Source organism: Gavialis gangeticus, unplaced genomic scaffold, assembly GCF_001723915.1.
Source record: "Gavialis gangeticus isolate Ggan-Ray unplaced genomic scaffold, GavGan_comp1, whole genome shotgun sequence".
In the NCBI taxonomy this organism is placed as follows: domain Eukaryota; kingdom Metazoa; phylum Chordata; order Crocodylia; family Gavialidae; genus Gavialis; species Gavialis gangeticus.
In genome coordinates this window covers 70,609,404-70,617,021 of record NW_017729033.1, presented here as the reverse complement: position 1 = coordinate 70,617,021, position 7,618 = coordinate 70,609,404, and the positions used below count along the sequence as shown (strand labels likewise).

Genomic DNA, 7,618 nt, shown 5'->3' with positions numbered 1-7,618 from the left:
TGTAGGTCAGGATCCTACCTGCAGTGGACAGGAGGGAAATCCCCCTGTAGTTCCCACAGACAGATTTGTCCCCTTTCTTGTAGATGGTCATGATGGTTGCATTCTTGAGATCCCTGGGGATGTCCTCTTTGTCCCAATGGCAGACGATAAGCGGGTGGAGTTGTGATGTGAGCCAGAAGCCACCAGCATGGTATACCTCTGTGGGTATACCATCTGGCCCGCAGGCTTTGTTGGTTTTCATCTGTTGGATGGCCTGCTTCAGCTGTCCAATGATTGGTGGATTACCAAGGGAATCCACCACAGGGTGTTGCAGGACGGCTTGGAGGGTCTCCTCTGATATGGTGGGGACTCCTAGTTAAGGAGGAGTTCAAAATGCTTCTTCCAACACAGACAGATGATGTCATTGTCCTTGAGGAACCGTGAGCCATCCTGTGATCGGAGGGGGTTTTGCCCATTGGAATGGGGTCTGTAGGTTGTCTTGGTAGCCTGGAAGAAGTTACGTATGTTATGCTGGTCAGCATAGCCCTGGATCACGCACGCCTTCTCCACTCACCAGTTGTTCTTCATGTCACGGATGCGTCACTGGACCTCAGCCTTCAGCTGGTGGTACACTGCCATCTTTCACCGAGTTCATGGATGGCTTTGCCAGGCAATGAAGGCTACACACTTCTGCTTGAGGAGATCACGGATCTGAATGTCATTGGCATCGAACCAGTCCTGGTTCTGTCACGATGTGAACCCAGTAGTCTGAGCGCAGGCCTCTTGGGCAGTGGACTTGAGTTGCTCCCAGTATGCATCCTTCTGGGGTGGCTGCCTGGGTCTTCCAGTGTCTTGGCGCCAGGCAGATGTTCAGCACCAAGCACACAAGTCAGTGGTCTGCCCAGCATTCTTCAGATCCCTTCATGGCCCTCATGACAAGCATGTCCCTCAGGTCTCTACCTTGGACAATGATGTAGTCCAAGAGGTGCCAGTGCTCCAACATCTGATGCCTCCACATAGTTTTGAGCCAGTCTTTCTGGTGGAAGACAGTGTTCATCATGATCAGGCCCAATGATCCCTCTGAGGAGTAGCAGTCTGTGAGCACGCCACTTTGTTCCTTCCTCTCCCTTTCAGCGCAGTCCGCCAGTAAATGTCCCATTGGCCGGATGCAATCAATTGACAGAACTGAAATGTAGGCACCGGGGCCAGCATGAGACACTTACCAAAGGTAAGCTCCTCCCTCCTCACACAGGACAGGCAGCGGCTCCTCCCTGAGATGAGGCAAGGCAGGGATGGGGGCTGGGGCTGAGGGCTGGTGCAGGCTCTGCCGGCTCTGGGGAACTGCTCCACTCCCCAGCCCTGATGCCATGTGCTGTCTCACTCCCCAAGTGACACAGGGGTGTGGAACAGTTCCCCAGAGCCAGCAGAGCCCATGCCAGCCCCCGCCTCGCCTTTGCTCGTCTCACCTCAGGGAGGAGCTGCTGCCTGCCCTGCATGAGGAGTGAGGAGCTTACCTTCAGTAAGTGTACCACGCTGGTCCCAGTGCCTCCACCACACTCTGTGCCCAGCTCCTCTCCGGGCAGGTGTGTGGCCTTAAAAAGTTTGTACGTGGCAAGATTTTTACTTGTGTGCTGCCACGCATGCGTGCAGCTTAGAGCGAACCATGATCAGGCTGTGTTGGCCGCTTTTAGTCAGGAGCAGGATATCGCTGACATTGGGCTTCCCCATGCCATTCTTGCTGATAGTCCCACTCCAGATTTCATGGTCATGTTCAACCTGAGCATTGAAGTCGCCCAGGAGAATGACCTTGTCATCCCTGGGATGGAGGCAAGGGCATTGTCGAGCTCAGAGTAGAACTTTTCCTTGATTTCCTCATCAGAATCCAGTGTTGGAGTGTATGTGCTGATGACAGTGGCACGTTGGTTTTGGCTGAGGTGCAGGTGAAGGGTCATCAGCCTTTCGTTGACACCCAAAGGGAATTTGGAGGACACATCAGTGATCTTGTTCCTGATGGCAAAACTGACTCTGTGGATATGGGGGTTGCAGTCTGGTTTCCCTTTCCAGAAGAAGGTGTACCCTTTGCTGACCTCCCTCAGCTGTCCCTCCCTGACGAGCCCGGTTTCACTGAGAGCAACAATGTCAATGTTGTGCCTCGCTAGCTCCCGAACCACAATGGCAGTTCATCTTTCTGGGCGATTGCTCTTTGGGTTGTTGATGAGCGTTCTCACATTCCAGGTTCTGAAATTTAGCTTTTCCTTACTTCAACCCCAGGAATGGTGATCCTGCTGGGTGCAGTTTCCCAGCCAGGAGAGATGGGACAACCTATTTTTGGGGCATCTTTTCTAGTCCCTTCCCCATCAGGGTGAGCAGATGGTATCCTAAAAAGGACTGCTCAGTCATGGATGCAGCAGCTGAAGGACACCCCTGTCCTAACACAGGTGCCCAACCATCGCACATCTGATGCCTGTGTGCAGATTCTTGGCTGGGGGCCTCCAGGTATCACAGCCCTGTCCCCATCGCCAATCCTCCATCGCCAACAGGGCTTTTGAACCTGATGGAAGTTTCCATGTGACGTGTTTAGCATGGGGACTCAGGTGCACAGTCAGACCCACACGGTCTTGATGGTTGGTGGCTGGGTTCAGTGGCATGGCAAACTACAACAACTGGGGCCACTTCTCTGTTCCAGCCTTCTTCTGCCTTCACAACCATTGGGGCCGCAGCTTTGCTCTGCTGTTGAGGACTTCTTGGACCATTCTTTATCTGGAATGTCCCCCTCAACCTTGCCACCATGGGTGGCCCTACCAAGAATGTGAGCTCCAGATGGCATTGCTCTCGGGGTCATTGGAACTCACGAGCCTCTCCACCATGACAAGGTGATGATCTTTGGCAAGGATCATCACCTTCAGAGTTAGAAATCTACCAAGGTTATAATTGACCAGAAGTCATGGCCATATTCTAGTTGTACGGTGGCCCATTTAAAACAAGATGCAGACCTCAGCCCAGTTCTTTTAGCTCTAATTGAGATGCCAAATTGACCAAGGCTGAGTATAGGATAGGGATGGAGTTTGAGATACTGTCTACATGTTAGCAATGCTCTTTTCCAAGTTTGCTTTCTCCCTTCTATAAGGCCTTCATTTTACACACTTTATAGTGCTGTCAATCTGGCACCCCAGTTGCATTATTTTTTTAAAACTAGCAGCCTAGTTTTAAAACATTTTGGAAGAATGTTTATAAAAGGTCACTATTCAAGGTAGTTTAGAGTAAAGGAGGGAAGTAGGGCAAGATGATAGAGCTCCACTCCATTTAACTGATACACTTCCTGGTCCTGGTGGGGGAGAGAGTAGAGATGGATTTTAAAATACTTTCCATAAAGAGTGAGAGTCACAAAGATGGAAGCTAAGGTGGGGGGGGAGGAGGAATTTCTTGGGGTAGGAAAACAGTATTTTTTATTCCTCTGCACATGGATCATGTTCACACTTTCTCTGTAGAAGATTGGGTTGAGCTTTGAGTATTTATATGTTTCACAAGATGAATGTGTTAGAAGAAGGAGAGCACAATAGTAAGGGAATAATGGATGAATAGAGCAGGTAAGAATTGTGGATGTGAACTAGGGATCCTGATTTGAGTAGTTTTATATGTTGTGGGTTTTCAGACACTAGAAGGAGGGTTTAGAGCAGAGTTGGGCTGTAAAAGAGGTTTACATAGCCTGCCCTGTGGTCATTTTTCTGGTGCTCAGCTGCGATAACTGCAGCGCTTGGCAGGATGGCTTATGGTTATTGGGGACATACATTAGGGGTCTGAAGGCTCTTAACAGGGGGGCTCAAAGGATTAGAAGAGATAGCTTGAGTCCTTTGATTCCTATGGGCAGTTGGCAGATACAAGACGGGTAGTAAAGGTGAAGCATACACCTAATTGGAAATGTCTAGTTCTGATTCCATTGTTATGGGTGTTACTTCTGATAATTTCTCAGGAAGAGTGGGTTTTGAAACAAGAATCCTTTCCTTCTGGTTTATGGGTGTTTTCATAGTTTCATAGTTGGTAGGGTCGGAAGGGTCCTGAGCAGATCATCAAGTCCGACCCCCTGCCATGGGCAGGAAAGGATGCTGGGGTCAAACAACCCCGGCTAGGTGATTATCTAGCCTCCTTTTGAAGACCCCCAGGGTAGAAGCAAGCACCACTTCCCTTGGAAATTGGTTCCAGATCCTAGCTGCCCTTACTGTGAAGTATTGCTTCCTGATGTCCAGCCTGAGCCTACTCTCAGTCAACTTATGGCCTATTTACTCCTGGTAGTGCTCGGGGGAACAGTCTCATCCATTCCCCACTGGTCCCCCTTGGTAAGTTTATAGAAGGCCACTAGATCCCCTCTCAGCCTTCTGTTGTGGAGGCTGAACAGGTTCAGGTCCTGCGGCCTCTCCTTGTAGGGTCTGCCCTGCTGCCCCCTGATCATGCGAGTGGCCCTCCTTTGGACCCTCTCAGTGCTGTCCACATCCCTCCTGAATTGTGAGATTAATGGCCAGTAGAATAATGAACAAAATAAAGATGAGAATTAATTGTGTGACACTTCAGAGACTAGCTTTTGCGTAGTAGAATTAAGCCAGGTATTCCCTAATATGAACTCAGAAAACTGTCTGAGAGAGTGATTTGTCTTTTGTTACGTACAACATAGCGTTCCACCCCAAAGCTGCATTGTTGATGGTATATCCACTTGATATATAGCTGCCAGGGTAGAGTTTGAGGATAGAGTTTGGTTTGGGCAACCTACTTGTCTTTCATAGTCCCTGCTTAAATCAGTGGCATTTCTCATGACCTGGGTTTGGAAGTCACCAGTCTTGATCTTGTTGGGTGGCTATATTATCTACATAGGCAATACAACTTCTTAGACTGCTTGGGACTTCAGGGCTGCCGGAGCATTCTCCCAGGAGGCCTAGGTTAAGTTCAGCTTGCTTGTGCATTTTAAGTGCATCTATAGTTTGCTTCATGTTTCAAGTTGGGGTTAGATGCTGAGGGCTAGAAGCTTTCCTCCTGTCATGGATTTATCATAACTTCATGTAGTTTGAAGTAGAAACTTTCCCCTCTCTTTAGGATTTTGATGGTTCAAACTCAGAGGTTAAATTTAGGGCCTGGTAAAAGTGTGCATTCTATCAGCGTACTAAAAAACAATCTTTAGTGTCCCATTAATAGTGAGGTTGCTTTCAGGTATCTTCTTGGTTCATACTCACAGATCACTGGTTCATGGAAAACTCGCAACAAATGAATCAAGAAGGTAAACACAATGCTGGTGATAGAACTGTATGTATTTTATCAAAAAAAAAAAAAAAAAAAGAACAGGTCCCTTGCCCTTACAAAGATATTAATGAATTCAACTGTTCCAGAGTATGGATGAAAACGTTGGCTGTTTATTCTTTTTCATATCAAAGTTATATAGAAACCAGTCATTAACGTTTTTTAAATTAAGAGCAACCAACAGTCAAAGGAGACTTCTAAAATCTATCATTCATTCTGCTGTGTGTTTTTGCCTGTCTTTTTCAACTTGTTCACATGCACTAAAAGTTTGAGAGGTTAAGACTGTTAATTTAATAGTTAAATGATCAGTCATTCTCTTTCCTGTTTCTTCTGTGACCTTCAGGGAATCAGATACTGGGAAAAAGATTCCATCAGCCAGTTCCCCCAAAGAAATTAAGAAGACTAAGAATTACTGTTTCTAGAGTAACATATACCCTTTGTCCATTACAGAGACTCCTCAGTGGACTGATTCTAGTGTTAAGACCTGGCAATGAAATTTAGTTGGCTTACCCACAGGGAATAAAAGCCATTGAAGGCTGTGCATCTAATACAAGTAGTTTTAGTTTCTTTTCTTAACATTCCTGCCAATAGTCATCTAGCTCAGCTCAAAAATAAAGCTCAGCTAAATAAAAAAAAAAGAAAAAAGCTGCATTTATTGCAAAAATTTGCTCTGTGCTGGCTTTTGAACGCACATGCAGCCTGCTAATACGCTTTTTAAAATTTTAAACGAGTAAGCAGTAAGTTCTTGTTTTTCTAACAGGAATTTTTATTTATAATAAAAATAGGAAGCATTTGAATTGTTTTGTAAACAACCACAGAACACTGCACTTTAGAAAATGATTGCTGAGTATTATCCATCAGTTCTGCTTTCATCATTCTGCTACATTTTAATGAGAAAATGAAAATAATTATTTTAATTCCACTTTAAAAAAAAGTGTTTGCTTTTTTATTTTGAGTTTTAATGGTTGTGTCTTCTTTCTATAAAGTAAAAAGAAAATAAGTTAATTAATACTAGTAATTTATCAGCAATGTAGCTGTGCTTAGATAAATTACGATGTCAGGGCTCAGATTTAGTGTTGAAGGAAATTTGGTTATTTCAAAGTGCATTTTGCATGTTTTGTGTCATTAAATGTTGCAATACTGCCACCTAGTGTAACACTGTTTTAGGAGATCTCACTCCATACAGAATGGGATGCACATGATAAACAGACATACACCAAAACAGTTTGTAATAAATTAATAATGACTAGCAGTGATTGCAGCCAACACATTGGGCACGTTATCGAAGTTCCAGCATATAATTCATTTTCTTAGCACATAAATATGATGAAACTCTTGCAATATCTTCCTTGTAGTTGATTTTACTTGTGTATGTATTTTGCCTTTCAAATTGTATGTTAATATTTTGGAGGAAAATGCAGGGCATAATTTCAGGGTGGATAAAGAATGCTGCTTTTGTCTCTCTCCTGTGTCATTCTGGTATTGTTAATAACAAACATGAGTCCTCTGGTACAATGTATCACTGTAATAGAATGTTTGTTGGCTTCCTTCCAAACCAAATGTAGCGGTCTGCAAGCAACACTCTTTCCTTTCCACAAACAAGACTAAGAATTCACTTGGGCAAACTCGTAGTCCTAGTAGGTCTCTACGAGAGTGTTTTATGTGAAAGTTTAACTTTTTGTCTTTCTTGTTTTTTGTTTGGAATGGATGTTGTTTCATTGAAATAATTTTGGTGGCATTTCTGTTGCATATTTTCTGACGTGGAAAAACAAATCAAAACCCACTTATCACATGAATCATTGTTAAAGTCAGCAGTAATCCTCTGTGTAAAATCTACCCGTAAAAGTTGGGAGGATGGGGGATTAAACCTGGAGCACATTAAATTAGTTCCAGTCTATCCAGAATAGGCTCTGCATTGCTTGCTTAGGCAGGCAAAACGGAAACAGGCAGTTTATAACAGGCAGTCTGGTTTAAAAACGATGGGGTTCATTTGAAAAAGATTTATATCCTCAACTTATATAAACATTGCAAATATGGGCTACAAGCAGGAGGCAAATCTGTCTAAGAGCTTTTTCATTGTGAATGCTATGGACAGCATGTGTTGGTGTTTGAAGATATGCCAATATCTGTACAATAATCTTTCCTCAATGCTTTGACAAATTAAAATATATCTTCATGTAGAATCATCAGACCACCAACCAGTAATTTAGTTGGATATGAAAACATTGTCATTAACCAAGGTGGGAGAAAACCTGCAGAGAAGGAAGAATGTATATTGCTCTGAGATGAGTTTAGTTAATCCTTTTGTTGGTAGAGTTGTTATTTTTACGAAGTTTTTTTTTGGGGGGGGGGGGGG

At 44.4% G+C, this 7,618-nt stretch overlaps 1 protein-coding gene across 1 annotated transcript in view; it reads left to right on the top strand.

The window, feature by feature from the left end:
- The window catches only part of SCFD2 (sec1 family domain containing 2), a 506,912-nt gene that overhangs the window by 208,984 nt on the left and 290,310 nt on the right, over positions 1-7,618 (top strand). The gene's annotated exons all lie outside the window — the stretch shown is intronic.